Genomic DNA, 20,452 nt, shown 5'->3' with positions numbered 1-20,452 from the left:
CTCATCATCTGAGGCTCTTCTTCATGTGCCTCCTCCTCAAGAGGTCCAGAGGGCAGCAACGTGAGAACGGGCCTTTTTTGTGGTGGCTCACCACTTGTGGAGTGCTCTCTCCAGGAAGGCTCGCTTGGCACCTTCATCACATATCTCTAGGTGCGAGGTCCAACATTCTAACCACTAGACCACACCGGCTTTCTGGTTGAAATATAAAGAACTGTAAGAAGGAAGAGCAGCAGGGGTCTTGAAGGTGCCCACAAACACTTCACTCCTGGGTTGCAAAACTAAGCAGGCACACGCATCATAGTCTTGTCCCCTGTTATGGTGAGGGGCATTATATTTTAATGAAATTGGAAAAAAATTAAAGCCTACCTACAAAAACATTGTAAAATTAATGAATGTTAGAAGGATGCTGGAATGAAGTTATATGGTTTTAGCAGAAATGTACTAAAGATTTAAGTAAAAGTGGATTGATAATGGGATAAAATGAAAAATTTAAGGCTAGATTGTTAAGTTTAATTATAGAACAAAAATTGAGTAAGATGGAAAGAATTTGCTGAAACAGTTAATTGAAATAGAAGACAAAAAAGGGAGGTGTGAGGAAGTCGATGAACCAAGTTAATGAAAGGTAAAGATATGGAATATTGGGTGTGTGTGTTTAATGTATCAGGTTTTTTTTCTTTTTTCTCTTTTTTCTTTTTTTTCCTGCATTGTTGTAGTGGTCTTTTTTTTCTTTTTTTCTTTTTATTGTAATTGTAATGTATGTTTTGCTAAATTTATATTGTTTCCCTTTTTCTCTTTTTCTTTTTTCTGTAATTTCCAAACCCTTAATAAATATTTTATTATATATATATATATATATATATATATATATATATATATATATGAAATTGCAGCGAATGGTTCTAGATTTGGAATTATACGTACAAATTGGCACATGCAGATTTGCATCTTCTTTTGTGGTAATGTGTTTATTTTAGCAATGCCTAAGGGTCCTCCAGACGTCCTTTTTGTTGCTCATCCATGATGCTTTGATCTCATGATGGTGTCAGAACAGTTATACCCAGGTGCCTACAAAAGTTTGGGTGAAGTCACCCTGTTGCATTTCCAGTCAGTACATGTCCCATAGCCTTCTGCTGAAACCCCATGATTTATTTTTTTATATATACCACAAATGTTCCTGGGTGTTTTTTCTCCCACTTTTATTGTGCTTCCTCCGACGTCAATAAAGCAGAAATATTGGGGGTGCGCCCTTAAGAATATTGCAGCTTATGACAGAGTTAAGTGTGCTTCATTTGGGTATTGTGACTTTACTGCCATGTGTTTGAGCATGAAGAAGCTCAAGTCCGGGGGTTTCCAGCACATGGTACTTAGCTACATGGTTGGGATTACTGAAGGCTCTCCAAATGTCCTACTTTATACCAGATAGACCAGTATTTCTGGTGTGGCCTAAACTGGTGTTCACTTTCCATTTGCTCAAAGTTCCTTCAGTTTGGCAAGGTGGCCAGCAGGTAGTGTATTCTGCTTCTTCTAAATGTAAAAAAACAAACAAACAGGAATTGGCAAGTCAGACTCTTCCCCAGGGAACCATGCAGGCCCTGACTATATCCTTAAAAAAAATAGTAGAATATTATTGTCCTGCCCTTGGGGCCCCTTCCAAATCCACAGTTCTATGATTCTATGAGTTCTGGCCCCTCCCTTCTTCTTTTCCAAAACCCCTGGTCTGAAACCTCTGTTTTAAAAGCCCACCTTTTTTCCTGTGGTGACATCACACCCTCTGTTAACCCTGGCAACCTCCCCCTCTCAGTTCTTCTGTTTCTGACCAATTCTCGTTGTGTTCTTAATGGCATCGCTATCAGCAATCTCCTGAACAGGAAAACTGGTTCAGCCTGTATTTTTCACTGGCCTGGAATCTTCCCTTTGTGCTCCAAATATTAGCTAAACTCTGCCCTTTACTAAAGTTAGGATTATGGGGAACCTGTCCCTACTGCCCCACAACAATATAGTGGTGGTGTAAAATAAAATCAATTAAATGACATAAAATAAGGAACAAAAGCCAAACCTTAAATCAAATTAATTCCCCCAAAATTTTTGGCAAAACAGAAACAGTTTCAGACCTCTGTTTTTTAAAAGGACAACATTTTTCCTCTGTGTAATCTAACACCCATGTTACCCCCTTGTTTCATACATCAAAGCATCTTTTGATGGACCATCAACACATCTGTCATGCTTCCATCTCAGGGGAAGACTCCATGCATTTGGTAATTTCTAGCATTCAATAATTTCCAACATTCACTAACTTCTTAGAATTATGGACACTTTTGCACCCCTAAATTCTGGTACCCCAAATCTGTACCAATACTTTGCTTCTTCCACATCCCACCTGAAACTCAACAGGACCTTGAATCCAATGCTTAAGAAGCATCAGGGCTGCTTGTTGCTTGTAAAATGGAAGGACTGTGTATCAATAAACAGAGGTCAAAAGTCCTGTAGCACTTTCAGGACATTCCACCCAGTGAAATGGATCTGCATCTTTTGCATACGTCCTCAACTAGGGCTGTCATTTATTAGCACGGTAAGATTTCCAGTAGCTGTGAGTCAGCTGAAATTGGAACTCCACCGGTTTTACACCTCTGGAAGTAAATACACAAGAGTTGAAGAAGAAATGTCACCGCTGCAGCACCCTTCCTATCTGTAACATTTGGTTATGTGGGTGAGGGAGTTGCTGCTGAAGTAGATGAAACAAGGCTTTGAACAGTCCAGGGAGAGGAATGTTTTAGACGAGCGAACCATCTTCTCTTTTCAAATTGATCAAAAGGATGAGAAATTCCGACAGCGAGAGCAAAACCCCCCAAGAATGCCAGCCCAAAAAATGACTCCACTACTGTTCTGACTTTCCTATACTGTGTTTCTGGAAGCACCCTTTAATCATCAATGGGCAGATTTTATGCTCAGTTTCCATCTGATAAAGATGGGGTGGTGTGTTCTGGATCGCAGCCACTATATAATTTCCCTTTGGATAAAGATAAAATGCGTTGTAAGTGTTTAAGGTGGCTGCCATCGTTCCCCCTCTTTGGATAGGGGTGTCTCTGGTAACAGTGTTAACACGCTGGCGACTTCCAAAACCCTACATTTGTGATCGGCATTTACAAAAAAAAAAATGGATATTTTAAGGCTCCCTTTCAAAAACTACTGCGGAAACATTATTCAGAGATAGTGACTTGGTACAGAACTTTTTGATCAGAATTTTGGCAATCTAGTAAATAGGCATCCATCTGTCTTAAGAGGCAATAGAGTGCATCTCCAGGGGAAGTCAAACTGCTGGAGAATCACAGCGCCTGCTGCAGCTGCAGAGACCAGTAACTCATAACTGCTTCCTCCCACATTGTTTTTGCTGCGTTAGCGGGACCAACATGACCTCTCTGGGGTAGAAGCCTGGGCAGTGTGTATGGAGGTTCTGGGCTGCCAAAACAACAAGACCCCATTCTTGGCCTCCCTGTGGTCCAAAGGAAAGCAGAGCAATAAGTTTGGCACCAACTTGGCTGCAGGAGTTACTGGAAGGAGGCGTACCAGGCACCATCCAACCATCATAGGGACTCCACTCCAGATTTGTGTAGGGTTTACTCCTTAGCCTTTTCTTCTCCTGAAGATGTTCCATAAGGTAACTCGGAAGTAAGCCAGAGCGATTTCAGAAGAGCTTAGCTTCAAATGATTGTAAATGGAGAATACAGTCGTAACTTGGTTTTTGAACAGTTTAGTTCACAAACAACTCGGAACTCGAATGTCACAAACCCAGAAGTAGGTGTTCCGGTTTGCGGACTTTGCCTCAGAAGCTGAACGTCCGGTATGGCTTCTGCGGCTTCTGATTGGCTGTAGGAGCGTCCTGCAGCCAATCGGAAGCTGCGCCTTGGTTTCTGAACATTTTGGAAGTCAAACTGACTTCTGGAACGCATTCTGTTCGGAAACCAAGGTACGACTGTACAAAATAAATAAATGAACCCACAACTGCTTCTTCCCCAAATTGCTGCTTAATTTTCCAACACCCTTTTCCTGATTTTTATAGTTTGATCCACAAGCAAATGCTGCTTAAAAAAAAAAATATTGCAAGGAAGTTTAGCTAGATTATTCAAATGCAAGCTTCTCTAGTCTTACACTTAACAGGTATAAGACTCATTGATACAGACAAGTGTAAGGTTCATGCAAACAGACATTTAACTAGGGCTTAGTGGAAGGAGCATTCTACCTTCACAATACATTCAGCTGACATACCTATCTGTGATTCAAATACCAATCTCAGCTGTCTGTCTTGCTTTTCTTTTTTCCTGCATTGTTATTTTTGAAAGTGCAAAGTGAATGCCTACTTATTTCTATGTTCGTTTACTGCCTTATGTTTACATCCATTTAAAAACAGTGAAATTGTTCTGAGGATGTGGATCTAAGACATCAAAAGCACCAGCCTATTAGTTTTGTGCACAGCTACTTTCTGCAGCTAAATCATAGAGCCTAGGGCTTACCGATCAGAAGGTGGGTGGTTCGAATCCCTGTGACGGGGTGAGCTCCCGTTGCTCGGTCCCTGCTCCTGCCAACCTAGCAATTCAAAAGTACGTCAAAGTGCAAGTAGATAAATAGGTACCACTCCAGCGGGAAGGTAAACAACGTTTCCTTGTGCTGCTCTGGTTCGCCAGAAGCAGCTTAATCATGCTAGCCACATGACCCGGAAGCTGTCTGCAGGCAAATGCCGGCTCCTCAGCCTACAGAGCGAGATGAGTGCTGCAACCCCAGAGTCGTCCACAACTGGACCTAATGGTCAGGGGTGCCTTTACCTTACGTTCTGCAGCAAGCTCCCAGGTTTGATCCTGGCTATGAAATTTCATTCAACACAGTGAGGGCACTTCCATAGTGGCCTCGTTCAAATGGAATGCTAAGCTATGGCTTAGCATTATGCAAATGTGCCTGGGCAAATATCGGATCCCCATATTTTCTCGCTCACTCTTCCAACATGGGATCAGAAACTTTCACTTCCATTTTTGATGAACCACAGTTGCGTTCAGGGCTGGCCCAATGCATTTTGGCACCTGAGGCGAACCACAAAATGGTGCACCGTAGCAGCAGCAGGCAATGCATTCCTTGGTCGACCGGGTCTGCTGCCCTTGAGAATCCTGCTGCCTGATGCAGTTGCCTCAACTTGCCTCATAGGTGGGCCGGCGCTGGTTGTGTTACACCCACACCCAGAACCCAGATTCTTAAGCTATGGAATGAAACTGGATTGTTTTAATAAGACATAGTTAAGTGTAACCACTGTTTGTCTAGGTTCAGAAATAATGCTAAACTGCAGTTAGTTAAAAATAGCAGCAAAAGCTTATAAGCCCTTCCCTGGAGGGGGAGAACGCATAAGTTCAAGGCTTTTGCATGTAATACTATACCGTAGTTTTGTGCTACATCCGACCAAAGCCAGTGCCCATTTAAACAACATACGTCTGCATACACCCTTCAATTCAAGGAGGCTGAATAAAGTGATTTGCCCATCAAGCAATTAAAAACCGTTTCAAGCCCTGGCCCAGGGCAGCAGCTGACATGCTTAACAATCTGTGTTAGCAAGGCTCGGAATCCATGCTTGTCTGTACAAAGTTCACAGCCCTCTAGTATTCACAAAGTGTTAATTATGTGGCACAGATGGGATGTTTCAACTTACGGAATAAAGCTGCTTCGGGCAGCCTGTTTCTTTTTTGGAGCATGTCGTCTGTTTAACAGCTGATTCTGAGAAGGAGCTGACAGGAGACGGATTCTGCAGCGCTGCATTCCATGCATTTCTTGCTGAAAAGAGCACGTTCTCGGCGGTTGAATTCTGAAATAAATGCACTTGGGAAAGTCAAACTCTATGGGAAAGCCCTCAGCTAACCGAATTGCGGAAGGGAAAAGAGACACTGACGATATATTTGCATATTTGCAGTCTGAAAGGGAAAACATACCACTATGATAAGGAAATTCGACAGATGCCGTCTGCGAGCATCTTATGTTGGCAACTCTGCTGCCAAAACTATGGAGAACAACAAAGAGAATGCCATTATGGAGAGAATTACAGCACATGTGTTTAGGAAACACCCTATGTTCCTTCCTAAAGCACTCAAGTGAAACATTCCTCTCCATCTCCCCAAACAGGAATATTGTAGCACAGAAGAATTCATTATTGACAGTCATCGCTCCTGTCAATGTAAAAATGTGCCCCCATGCTAGCCTTCTCCCTATCATTTATTATTATTTATTTTCTTATTGGAACTTACACCCAGCCCTTCAAACACAGGATGAAGGCTGCTTATGGTGAAACATTACAAAACAGCTGAAACAGAAAAATAAGCTAAAAACAAAAAATCTATAGCAGCTGAATAAAAAATAACCAGAGTAAAACAGATAAACACAAATTAAACTGCCTGGAAAGTTATTTGCCTGGCAGTGGAAAGTCACCAGAGTGGGCAACAGGTGAGGTTTTCTGGGAACAGCATTCCAAAGCTAAGGCTCCACCACTAAAAAGGCCCTGTCCCCTGTTACCATAGAATCATAGAATCATAGAATCATAGAGTTGGAAGAGACCACAAGGGTCATCGAGTCCAACCCCCTGCCAAGCAGGAAACACCATCAGAGCACTCCTGACATATGGTTGTCAAGCCTCTGCTTAAAGACCTCCAAAGAAGGAGACTCCACCACACTCCTTGGCAGCAAATTCCACTGTCGAACAGCTCTTACTGTCAGGAAGTTCTTCCTAATGTTTAGGTGGAATCTTCTTTCTTGTAGTTTGTATCCATTGCTCCGTGTCCACTTCTCTGGAGCAGCAGAAAACAACCTTTCTCCCTCCTCTATGTGACATCCTTTTATATATTTGAACATGGCTATCATATCACCCCTTAACCTCCTCTTCTCCAGGCTAAACATGCCCAGCTCCCTTAGCCGATCCTCATAAGGCATCGTTTCCAGGCCTTTGACCATTTTGGTTGCCCTCCTCTGTACACGTTCTAGTTTGTCAGTGTCCTTCTTGAACTGTGGTGCCCAGAACTGGACACAGTACTCCAGGTGAGGTCTGACCAGAGCAGAATACAGTGGCACTATAACTTCCCTTGATCTAGATGCTATACTCCTATTGATGCAGCCCAGAATTGCATTGGCTTTTTTAGCTGCCGCGTCACACTGTTGGCTCATGTTAAGTTTGTGGTCAACCAAGACTCCTAGATCCTTTTCACATGTACTGCTCTCAAGCCAGGTGTCACCCATCTTGTATTTGTGCCTCTCATTTTTTTTGCCCAAGTGCAATACTTTACATTTCTCCCTGTTAAAATTCATCTTGTTTGTTTTGGCCCAGTTCTCTAATCTGTCAAGGTCGTTTTGAAGTGTGATCCTGTCTTCTGGGGTGTTAGCCACCCCTCCCAGTTTGGTGTCATCTGCAAATTTGATCAGGATGCCCTTGAGTCCATCATCCAAGTCGTTGATAAAGATGTTGAATAAGACCGGGCCCAAGACAGAACCCTGTGGCACCCCACTAGTCACTCTTCTCCAGGATGAAGAGGAACCATTGATGAGCACCCTTTGGGTCCGGTCAGTCAGCCAGTTACAAATCCACTGAGTGGTAGCATAGTCAAGACCGCATTTTACCAGCTTCTTTACCAGAATATCATGGGGCACCTTGTCAAATGCCTTGCTGAAATCAAGGTAGACTACATCCACTGCGTTCCCTTCATCTACCAGGCTTGTAATTCTGTCAAAAAATGAGATCAGGTTAGTCTGACATGATTTATTTTTCAGAAATCCATGCTGACTATTGGTGATCACAGCATTCCTTTCTAGGTGCTCACAGATTGTTTGCTTAATGATCTGCTCCAGAATCTTCCCTGGTATTGATGTTAGACTGACTGGGCGGTAATTATTTGGGTCCTCTCTTTTCCCCTTTTTGAAAATAGGGACAACATTTGCCCTCCTCCAGTCTGCCGGGACTTCGCCTGTTCTCCAGGAATTCTCAAAGATGACTGCCAGTGGTTCTGAGATCACATCTGCCAGTTCTTTTAATACTCTTGGATGCAGTTCATCTGGCCCTGGAGACTTGAATACATCTAAACTAGCCAAGTATTCTTGTACTATCTCCTTAGTTATTCTGGGCTGTGTTTCCTCTGCTGAATCATTTCCTCCAAATTCTTCAGGTCGGGCATTGTTTTCTTTATCGGAGAAGACTGAGGCAAAGAAGGCATTGAGGAGTTCAGCCCTTTCTGTGTCCCCTGTTTGCATTTCACCATCTTCTCCTCTGAGTGACCCCACTGTTTCTTTGTTCTTCCTTTTGCTACGAACATACCCATAGAAGCCTTTTTTGTTGCTTTTAACCTCTCTAGCAAGCCTGAGTTCATTCTGTGCTTTAGCTTTTCTGACTTGGTGTCTACACGTGCTGGCTATTTGTTTGAATTCCTCTTTGGTGGTTTCCCCCCTTTTCCATTTTTTGTACACATCCTTTTTTAATCTTAACTCAGTTAAAAGTTCTTTAGATAGCCACCCTGGCTTCTTTAGGCACCTTCCATGTTTCCGTCTCATTGGTATTGCCTGAAGTTGTGCTTTTACTATCTCCCTCTTAACAAACTCCCAGCCATCATGAACTCCCTTTCCTTTTAGTATTACTGTCCATGGGATCTCACCCAGCACTTCCCTAAGTTTTATGAAGTCGGCTTTCTTAAAGTCAAGAAATTGAGTCCTAGTATGCTTGGCTGCTCCTTTCCGTTGTATAGTAAACTTCAGAAGAGCATGATCACTTGCGCCTAATGATCCTTCCACTTCTACCCCATTAACCAGGTCATCGACATTGGTTAGGACCAGATCTAAAATGGCTGTTCCTCTTGTTGCTTCTCCCACTTTCTGGACAATGAAGTTGTCTGCAAGGCCAGTGAGGAATCTGTTTGACCTTATGCTCTTGGCTGAGTTTGACATCCAACAAATATCTGGGTAATTGAAGTCCCCCATTACTACTATCTCCCTTCCTTTTGCATGCTTGGCCATCTGTTCCAGGAAGGCATCATCTATGTCCTCCGTTTGGCTTGGGGATCTGTAGTAAACTCCCACAATGAGGTCACTATTATTCTTCTCTCCCTTAATTTTGACCCAAATGCTCTCACTTTGGCTTTGAGGTTCTAAATCTTGGATCTCTTCACAGGTATACACATCCCTGACATATAACGCCACTCCTCCTCCTTTCTTGTCTGGTCTGTTTCTCTGAAATAGATTGTATCCCTCCATTTTTACATTCCAATCGTGGGACTTATCCCACCAGGTTTCAGTGATGCCTATTATGTCATATTTAGTTTGCTGTACCAAGAGCTCAAGCTCATCTTGTTTATTTCCCATGCTTTGTGCATTAGTGTACAGACATTGAAGTCCATTAGTCATTCCCCCGTGTCTCTTATTTAAGGATTTTTTCCTCCCACCACTAGGTCTGCTTGCTGTTTGCTCCATTTGGTCTATGACATTTGGATGATCATCTTCATCAATTAATAGACTCCTACCTTCAGGAGCACTGTCTCCCTCCCCCACATTAGTCAGTTTAAAGCCCTCCTGATGAGGTTTCTTAGTTTTTTGGCAAAAACATTCCTCCCAACCGTTGTGAGGTGCAGCCCATCGCTTGCCAGAAGTCCATCCTCAAGAAACTGCAGTCCGTGATCTAAGAATCCAAACCGTTCCTGTTTACACCATTTGCGAAGCCAGCTGTTTACTTCCACTATTTTCCTCTCTCTCCCTGGGCCACGTCGTTCAACTGGGAGGACAGATGAGATGACGATTTGTGCATTTAATTGCTTCAATTTCCTGCCCAGAGCCTCGTAGTCTCTTTTGATCTTCTGGAGGCTATTGCTTGCAGTGTCATTGGTTCCCACATGAACCAAGAGGAAGGGGTATTTGTCAGTGGGTTTTATGATTCCTTGCAGTCGTTCAGTTACATCTTGGATCTTAGCCCCGGGGAGACAGCACACTTCCCGAGACATCTTGTCAGGCCCACAGATCACTGCTTCTGTTCCCCTCAGTAAGGAATCCCCTATCACCACTACACGCCTTCTCTTAGGTTTGGTCAGGGTTCTTCCGTGAGCGGTCCGTTCCAAGGTCGCCTGCACATTCCCTGAGGACTGACTTTGCTGCTCATCTTCATATACGTGATCGACTGTAATGAGGGAGAGATCCTCAAATGGAGTCTGCTCTTCGTCTTCCATGCTAGGGGAGAGGACCTCAAAGCGATTGTGTATTTCTAGACAATCAGAGCGAACCCTGGGCCTCCTACTTCTTTGAGTCACGTTTCTCCACATATCGGGCTCCTGTGTTGGTGAACTAGCCTCCTTCTCAGGGGAGTCCCCTGTCTCCTCCTTGGTGGAGACGGTGTGCTCTGTTGCTTCCAAGAAGAGCTCCAGCTCTCTAATTCTTTGGAGCGTAGCTACACGTTCCTCCAGTTGCTGGACTTTGTCTTTTAGGAGGGCAATCAACATGCAATTGCTGCACGTAAAGCTGCCTGCAACCTTTGGCAAGATGGCAAACATTGCGCAGGAACCGCAGGCGACTGCAGCTGCTCCCTCCCCCTCCATCTTGAGAAGGCATTGGTTCAAGTCCTACCCGCAGGGCAGGAGAAAACAAGCTTGTTCCCTCTTCCATGTGACAGCCCTTGGGATATTTGAAGATGGCTATATCTCCTCTCAGTCTCCTCCTTTTCAGGCTAAACATACCCAGCTCCTTCAACCATTCCTCATAAGGCTTGGTTTCCAGACCCTTGACCATCTTGGTTGCCCTCCTTTGTACACATTCCAGCTCGACAACATCCTTCTTAAACTGTGGTGCCCAGAATTGCACACAGTATTCCAGGTGTGGTCTGACCAAGGCAGACTAGAGTGGTACTATGACTTCCCTTGATCTGGACACTAGACTTCTGTTGAGGCAGCCTAGCATAGTGTTGTTCATTGGAATGACAGATCCTGAAGCTGAGACTCCAATACTTTGGCCACCTCATGAGAAGAGAAGACTCCCTGGAAAAGACCCTGATGTTGGGAAAGATGGAGGGCACAAGGAGAAGGGGACGACAGAGGACAAGATGGTTAGATAGTGTTCTCGAAGCTACCAGCATGAGTTTGACCAAACTGCGGGAGGCAGTGGAAGACAGAAGTGCCTGGCGTGCTCTGGTCCATGGGGTCACGAAGAGTCAGACTAAATGACTAAACGACTAAACAACAACAGCATAATGTTAGCTTTTTATTGCCTCATGTTGACTCATGTTATGCCCCAAGATCCTTTTCACACGTACTGCTTGTAAGCCCTGTGTCCCCTGTCTTATATTTGTGCATTTGGTTCGCCCTGCCTAAGTTCAGGAAGAAGAATTGAGATACAGTCATACCTCGGGTTGAATGTGCTTCAGGTTGAGCGCTTTCAGGTTGCGCTCCACAGCAACCCGGAAGCAATAGAGGGTGTTACTTCCAGGTTTCGCTGCTCGCGTATGCGCAGACACTCAAAATGACATCACACGCATGCGCGAAAGTGGCAAAACACGACCTGCACATGTGCAGACAAGCTGTCACATCTTACGTTCTGTTCAGGATGCGAACTGGGCTCTGGAACGGATCTCGTTCACATCCCGAGGTACCACTGTATAAACACAGGACAATAAATGAAAGTAAAATATGCTATGTGGTCAACAATGTTGTGGTACCTAACCGAAGAGAGAAGTTCACTTTAAGATGATGGAGATCACCGATGTTCACTTTTGAAAGGGTTGTGGATCATGGATAGAAAACAACAACACTGTTTAATGCACTTAAAGGCACTTTGGGCTGCTTGAGCCAATAAGTCTTTGAGAACCTGTTAAAGGCTGGTTCACACATAGCTCTGTGTTACTTGACTAGCAGCTGACTGTGTGGATTGACTTCAGTGCTGTTTTTAAGGAGGCGTGGCACTGCCTGATATTAAAAGATTTGTCTAAGGTTTTAGATCTGCGACGGTTCATTCACACACTTAGATCAACAGACAATGCAGCTGTCATCTAGTTTTATGAATATACAGGTGTAAACCAGCCATGAGTCACACTGAATAGAGGTGAGAAGTCTGCTAGAATAATAAGTAGCCTAAGAATAATTTCTGTGTTGCACAGACAGTCGGAGAGCAACGAGCTAAGATTTAAAGGGAAATTATATACACAGAGGAAACTGAAATGTATCCTATTAATTTTAACTGCACCAAAAATAGATTCTCTGCCTTTCACCAGCTCCTCCAAAGCACACCAAAAGCTTGCTGTTTTCATCCTCTTAACAATTTACTACAGTCAATGTTTTGATCTGCTTCATTCTACTGCTTTGTCAAAATAAAAAATGCTTACTCTGGGGATGTAGGAGGTTTACTGTCCTCTCTGAGTATTTCCTAAATTGGCAGTTGCTTGGGTGGGGATGGGGATTAATAGATGAATAATCAAATCTGGAGTGGAAAGACAGCAAACATCTGGGGTGTGGGGTAATCACAAAAATCTTGAAAGGAGAGCTATTCCTTTCTTAACCTGGAAATAAAATTAAGATGTAAATCATGGGTAGGCAAACTAAGGCCCAATCGCCTTCTAAATCCGGCCCCCGGACGGTGCAGGAATCAGCGTGTTTTTACATGAGTAGAATGTGTCCTTTTATTTAAAATGCATCTCTGGGTTATTTGTGGGGCCTGCCTGGTGTTTTTACACGACTAGAATGTGTGCTTTTATTTTAAATGCATCTTTGGGTTATTTGTGAGGCATAGGAATTCGTTCATTTCCCCTCCCTCCCAAAAAAATATAGTCTGGCCCTCCACAAGGTTTGAGGGACAGTGGACCAGCCCCCTGCTGAAAAAGTTTGCTGACCCCTGATGTAAATGATCACAGCTTAATAAACCTGTATGCATCCAGTCAAGGCATTTCTTCAACAGCCAGTGTGGTGTAGTGATTATAAGTGTCAAACTAGGACCTGGGAGACCACAGTTCAAATCCCCACCCACTGAGTGACCTTGGGCCAATTACTGCCACCCCGCCTCACCTACCTCACAGGGTTGTTGTTGGGTGTAACTGAGGAGTGGGAGAATCATGTACGCCGCCTTGAGCTCCTTGGAGGATAGGAAAAATATCAGTATAATAAACAAGATAAATAATAAACCATAATAAACAGCCCTTAATGTTCACCTTGCCTGCAGTCAGAGTCTCAAGTCATTTATACATTTGCGAGATGATGGGAGCAACTGCATGGTGGTCCTTCTCCATTCCTGTGTGGCTCAGGGCCGGCCCTCCCATTAGGCAGAGTGAGTCAGCTCCTGGATACTGAGGGATGGGAAGAGGAGGGAACTGTGTGCGTACAATGCCTTGCTCTGCTTCTCCTAAGCTAGCCTGCTGCCTTCAGGTGCAGCAGAAGACAATGTTGACAGCATCCAAGTATGATTCAGCTACAATGCCAGTCAGTTTTTGTACATGAAATGCGAGGAGCCATCATCTTGTTGTTTGCCTCAGGCAGCAAAATGTCTTGGGCGAATTTTAGTATACAGCCCAATATTTGGGAATGGTGACAGCGCTAAGACTAACCCTGGCCCTGTAGAAGGGTTTGAGGTGTGATTCATTCTTGGGCTGTAATTCGCTTGACAGCTATGTCATGGTGTAGGAAATCTACCACATACTGAACCCTTCAGCAGACACGGGGCAGTATGCAACGGAATAGCTGCACGAGCACAAGGCTTAGTGCTGGTGCAACAGGATTCCCATCCGCTCCTCCCCATGTGAGTTCTGTACCATCCTTAAATCTGATCTGGAGGGTTGGGGAAAACCCCAGAAGAGATTTAAGGAGCATGTAAGGGGAAAACATTTCATTGTGCGGGGGTGGGGAGAAGGTGGGAATAATTGCAATGAAGAAATGATGATTCTGCAAGCAACACCTGCTGAAATTGCCTCTTATACTCAGCTATTAAAAGTGTAAGGAGTCCTGTCCTTTTTTTGCATCTGCCCACCGTACCTGCAGCCTTTAGAAGCCAGGGAGCTGCTTATGCATTCAAAGATGGAGCCTGGGGTTCAAAATGGAGCCCGAAAAGAGACCCTTGCCAATGGTCAGGCCAGCAGGTCTTCCCACATAAGCCAACCTGGAATGGACTATTTATTTACTATCCTGCCAAAATAATAATAAGAATTACAGCAGCAGCAGTAGCTCCGCTCTACCCAGCTCTCAAGGACTGCCTATTAGAGGCATCCCACGCCATCTAGATATATTTGTTTAGAAGCCTTCAATACTTGTATCTCTAATTTATTTCTTTTTCCGCAACATAATCCAGTGTCCTCGATTTCCCCTACACAGAATGTCTTTTTATCCAATGACATTCCTCTGTTTATTGACTTCCATTTTCAAACACCTGTCCCTCCTGGCTGGTATTTTTGTATAACTCCGTATTAACCCTTTATTGTCAGTACTGGATATTAAGAGTGGAGGTTTTGTGAATAAAATCACATTAGGCCCCTCTGAGCCAGCCTGGTGCAGAGGTTAAAGTAAGGACAGGTGGTAACCTCCTGATCTTCTGGACTAGAACCCACATCAGCCCCACCCTGCATAACAGAGCTAGTAGTCCACAACATATTGAGGAGACCACATTAGAGAGTGTTGGACTAGGACAATAGCTGTCAACTTACAGATTTGAAAATAAGGGATCAGCAGACAAAATAAGGGATTTTAGTCAACCAGCAGCCAAACAAAGCCTCAAACGGTGGTTCCCACAGCGCAGCAACCCAGCAAAGGGGATGCAGCAAGGAAACCACCATCACCTCTCCACTGGGAAGCGTTGAGCAAAGGCGAGTCCCCAGGCAATGCGGCCGATTTGATCGGCACAAGGCATGCAAGCTCCACCCCCCCAGTCGTTCTTAGACTCCTTATTGGGTGAGCAACGCAGCCAAGCAACACAGTTGGAGCCTCCCTCCTCCCTGGCTGGCAGGGAGGGAAGGAGAGGAACTGCTTCCTTTGAAACCTGGGAAATTTAAGGGACATCATCAATAAGGGACAGCAGTGGGGCACGGCGCTGGGATAAGGGACTTTCCCGCCAAATAAGGGGCGGTTGACAGCTATGACTAGGACAGGGGAGACCAGGGTTGAAATCTTCACCAAGCTGCGAAGATGACTATGATCTTGGGCCTATCGCTGTCTCTCAGCCCAACCACAGGGTCCTTCCAAGAATAAATTAGGGGGGTGTGGGACATGTGCAATACCTCAAGCTCTTTATAGGAAAGGTGGGGTGCAAATGTAGCAAACAAATACGACTTCCACGCCCTACTGTTTCCTTTTCAAACAATCTTACAAAATCTCTCAATCTGCAGCTTGGAAAAAGCAATAACCGAGCTGTCGTCATGCTTTTAATATGTTGGGTAATCAGATTCCTCAGCACTGAAGAGATAGGTAGATAGATTGGGCCCATTTATTACTTTTCTTTTGTTTTCTTTTGTAAGGTTAAGATCTGTCTGAAGAGCTCTTGTTAAATCTAAGCATGGCTTCAGCATTCTTCATTTGAAGACGAATGGGGGGAAATGTGGATGTTTTCACTCCATAAGTGTTGTTGTTGCATTTCTGCATCATAAAATATGCTGGTAGCCCCTGTATTATTTGGAATATACATTTGGTTTACAACTGCCAGAGGGATAGCTATGTTAGCCTGTTGCAGAAAAATCTATAGAGCAGAGCTCTCCAAACTGTGTTCCGTGACACTTTAGTGCACTGGTTTTCAACCAAGTGGTTTTCAACCAGTGTGTCGTGACACCCTGGGGTGCCTTGAATGATGGTCAGTGGTGCCGTGGGCAACACTGGCCTCTGTCCCTCCTTCCTTCCTTCCCTCCCTCCTCTGATGCCCCTCTCGTGTCTCTGCCTCCCGAAGACTTGCAAAGATGTTTGTTGCAGCAGCCCTGGTTACAAGCTCCCCAGGCTGATCAGAGGCTGGCAAGGGGGTGCTTCCCAGGCCCCTGTGGGGCATTGTGAGGAGGCACCTCTCTTTGCAGTGGGGCAGCTGAGAGACCAGGGGTGGCAGCAGCGGCTGCCCAGAGGACTCCCAAGGAGAGGGGACAGGAGAGGAGGCTGAGGGAACCCACCACAAGGGAGGGTGTTTGAAAAAGAGTGAGGGGCTGCCAGCTCTGCAGGCAAGGGGTGACATAACTGGGCTCCTGAGCCCCACAGGGGTGACACAGAAAGAATGTAGTTGGTCAAGGGAGCCGTGGACCCAAAAATGTTGAAAACCTCTGCTTTAGTGTGTTGGCTGCAGTGTGTAGGTTTGTCGTGCAAACACTCCCTGTGCTCCTCCCAGGTCTGGAAAGAGGTTAGTTTAACCTCCAGTTTGCTAGTAAAACTGAATGACTGTGTCGCGAAATGATGCATGTCTAAAAAGTGTGTCACCAACATGAAAAGTTTGGAAAGCTCTGCTATAGAGTGTCTTAGAGGTCAAGGCCTGCCTAAGCCATTTTGCAACAAGACACACACTCACATGCACGTACACCCTGCTGCTACATCCCACAGTTTTGGGACCCACTATGTGTTGCAGGCTCTGCAGAGATGCTGCCCTAACTCTTGCAAGGCTTTAGCCAAGGTAACTGGCCAAACAGGAGCTCACAGTTCACAGCGAAGGGTGCATGATTCTGGCAGCCCAGCAGGTCCAGGCAGTGGCGTAGTGTGGGGGGTGCAGGGGGGGCCGGCCTCACCGGGCGCAACATCTGGGGGTTAGGGTTAGGGGGCACAAATCCACGGGTTAGGGGGCACAAATTACTTGCCTTGCCCCGGGTGCTGACAACCCACGCTACGCCACTGGGTCCAGGGGCAGGCAGAAGGAAGGATTCACTTCACAGCTGGGGCTGATGGGAGTTGTCCAAAACATCAGGCAGGGGGGAAGAAAGTTAGTGAAGGCTGGTATAGGGCCATGCCTTTACCCTAACCTCAGCTGACCCCAATTTGAATTGCTTTACTCCCAAACAAGTGTTACGGCGGCCAGATCTACACCATACATTTAGAGCACATTGAATGTGCTTCTAGAGCTCATGGCATCCCCCAAAGAACCCTTAGAACTGTGGTTTTCCTCCTCAATCAACTACAGTTCCCAGCATCCTTAGCAAACTACACTTCCCAGGATGCTTTGGGGGCAAGGCATGTGCTTGAAATGCGCACTGAATGTGCTTGAAAGGTATGGTGTACATCTGCCTACTTCTGGCCAGAGAGAAGTTCCAGAAACAGGATCATTGGTTTCAGTTTCGTTCTTAGATGAGATAGTATTGGAGATCACACATACACATGCGCAGGGTGGTATTGTAATATTTGCTTTATTTACAAATATGCAAGCAGAGCAACATCAAGGGCAAACAGGAACTACCTCAGCAGATCCCCAGAGGACAGTTTCTGGTGCTGCTTCTACTCAGAGCTTGCAGCCCCTAGCTCTGGCGAGAAACTCCGGCCACCAGGAGTATTGTGTATGTAGTTTTCACTCAGGTCCACGTCAGTTATTTTAGGCGGGAAACCCAGGCCGGCTGAGCTGTTTGCTGTTCAGTTCTGTGACAGCTTACAAATAAAGAGCTGCTTTGGAGAAATCGTTGTGTCGTCTGCTATGTCTACCCACTATTCAACACTCTCCTCTCTTTTCCTCCCTGAATTTCCCATTCAAGTTCCAAAAACAACAGTAGCAGCAACAAAACTATCTCTGATCTTTGACCTATTGATCTATGGAGTGGAAATTACAGCCCATTCAGAAAACATCCCACAGCCTTCAATAAGAAAATCAAGGTGCTTTAGTTTATTAAAAAAATAAATCAAAAAATCCTGACTCCAGTCAGTCAAATGCTTTAAAATCACCTTGCAGCACAAATATTTTGCTGGTTAAAATAATTGTAGGAAACTGCCTTTCGGAACTAATCTCTCTCCCCCCCTCCCGTTTTCAAAACACCTGATAACAGGAAAAGCTCTCCCTGCTGCCCATAAAGAAGCCTAGTAATGGTGCGATTCTTTACAAGCCTAACCTACCTCACTTTGAGCTCCTTGGAGGAAAAGTGGTTTATAAATGCAATCAATCAATCAATCCCAGAAGTAAGCCCCACCGAGTTCAATGGGGCTTGCCCTAGGTCAGAATGTCCAGGCCCAAGGTAAAGGTAAAGGGACCCCTGATCATTAGATCCAGTTGTGGCCGACTCTGGGGTTGCGGCGCTCATCTCGCTTTATTGGCCGAGGGAGCTGGCGTACAGCTTCTGGGTCATGTGGCCAGCATGACTAAGCCGCTTCTGGCGAACCAGAGCAGCGCACGGAAACGCCGTTTACCTTCCTGCCGGAGTGGTACTTATTTATCTACTTGCACTTTGACGTGCTTTTGAACTGCTAGCTGGGCAGGAGCAGGGACCGAGCAACGGGAGCTCACCCTATCGCAGGGATTCGAACCGCCAACCTTCTGATCGGCAAGTCCTAAGCTCTGCGGTTTAACCCACAGTGCCACCTGCGTCCAATATCCGGGTCTACTTGGTAGTAAACCCTATTGAACCCAACGCAACCCCATGCATATTTACTAGGAAGCAGGTCCTACAGTGTGCTCAACTAGGTTTACTCCCAGGTAAGTCTATAAAGCTCTGCAGCTTTGGTGCCTAAAATGTGAGGCAGTGCTTTTTTCCAGAGCTCTGCATTTTTAGTTTTATTTTAAGCTTCAAAAACGTCTTAACTTTCCACTTCAAAGGGTCTTGCTATGCAGAAAGATGGGTTGTGCCTGGGCCTGAACCGCAACGGGAGCTGATATTAAGCAGCGGGGGTGTATTCATCAGGTAAATGGAGGCCAGGAATGAACTCAGGATAGCTCACTAGGTAGAGCTAAGAGCCTCTTAGTCTCAAGGTCGTGGGTTCGAGCCCCACGTTGGGTGAAAGATTCCTGCATTTGCAGTGGGTTGCGCTAGATGACCCCCAGGGTCCCTTTCCAACTCTTGCAATTCCGCGATTGATGGAAGGTTGGACCAGCCTTCCAAGAGCCCCTCGCTGCCGTCTCCTTCGCTGCAGGGTTGCAGTACCCCCGAGAGGGCGCTAGGTGTCATGCGGCCAAGACCCATTCAAAGGCTCCTCATGCAACTTGGGCACGTGCGAGTTAAAACGGAGGGCCGGCGTTGTCTCTGTAAAGATCGCTGCTTAAACGCTTCCATTTAGAGAGAGAGAGAGAGAGAGAGAGAGAGAAGGGGGGGGGCGATCCAGGGCTCTAATCAGCAACGGCCCCCTTTTGCAGCGCGCATTTTGCCAGCTCCGGCTCGCCCGCCCCCCGCATGAGCTCACCTCTCCTTGACCCTCCGCCACTCCTCTACTGCGGCGACCGACCAATCAAGCCCTCGCTCCTCGGCCACTTCGCTGAATGCAAACATCTCTGGCCGTGCCTCTATTTCTATGGTAACCCAGCAGAAGAGATGCGGTCGCGCGCATTACAGGGCTGGAATAAGCAATGGGGAGATGGGAAGCCCTTCACTTTAAAAAACAAAACAAAACAAAAACGGATTTTGGGGTTGTTCTAAGCTGCGCTGTAGAGATAGACGGTTCTCTCCCCGCCCCGCTCAGCTTTATGGATTTCTTTGCAACGAATCTAATGGCTGGTTTTGCCGATGAATGGTGAATTGTGTCAGTAAGGATTGCCTTTAAAAAAAACACACCACACACAGACACACATTTCCTTTAACTAGACAGGCAGAAGTTCAGCAGGTGAAGTTCCCTTCCTCCACCCCCACCCTGTCCAAGTTTGCTAATATTATTACTGTATTGTAATACAGTATGCAATTCTCTGATTTTGTTATATATTTGTTTATACCCAGCCTTCTTCCCTAAGGCAGTTTACAGATAAAAGAACAACTAAAACATGGGGGGGGGACCCTAATCATTTAAAAACATTTAAGCATTTATAGGATTAAATAGATCATTATATGTTGTATGTATACATACAATCACAACCAAAACAGCACAGCATCAGCCCCCTCATTCATAGAATTGTAGCGCTTGTGGTGGTGGTGAATTGTGAACTGAAAAAAAGTACAGTGGTACCTCGGGTTAAGTACTTAATTCATTCCGGAGGTCTGTACTTAACCTGAAACTGTTCTTAACCTGAAGCACCACTTTAGCTAATGGGGCCTCTTGCTGCCGCCGCGCCGCCAGAGCCCGATTTCTGTTCTTATCCTGAAGCAAAGTTCTTAACTTGAAGCACTATTTCTGGCTTAGTGGAGTGTGTAACCTGAAGCATATGTAACCTGAAGCGTATGTAACCTGAGGTACCACTGTACTATGAGCAAGACCCCTAGAGAATCAAACTCAGTGATGACAGCTATTGCCCATCTGTGCTTGTTTTGTGACCTGTGAATAATTTCTCCTCTGGAAGGCCCACCGAAATGAATGGGAGTTGTGCAACAGCAGTACATCATCTGCAGTTGAATACAGACTTACCTGGGAGTATGTCCCAT

General features: G+C 45.4%; 1 long non-coding RNA gene across 1 annotated transcript; it reads right to left on the bottom strand.

Annotated features, from left to right (window-relative positions):
- Positions 1–997: 997 nt before the first annotated feature.
- Positions 998–19,433, bottom strand: LOC310678733. Its single transcript, XR_014511909.1, has 4 exons — positions 19,287–19,433; positions 13,039–13,101; positions 5,687–5,839; positions 998–1,603 (listed from the first exon to the last, which is right to left on the bottom strand). It is a non-coding gene; the product is annotated as an uncharacterized lncRNA (long non-coding RNA).
- Between the last annotated feature and the right edge of the window lie 1,019 nt (positions 19,434–20,452).

This window comes from Podarcis tiliguerta (genome assembly GCF_965153285.1).
Source record: "Podarcis tiliguerta genome assembly, chromosome: 5".
NCBI classification, from domain to species: domain Eukaryota; kingdom Metazoa; phylum Chordata; class Lepidosauria; order Squamata; family Lacertidae; genus Podarcis; species Podarcis tiliguerta.
Note: the sequence above shows the minus strand (reverse complement) of the source record. Positions and strands in the feature narration are given on the sequence as shown.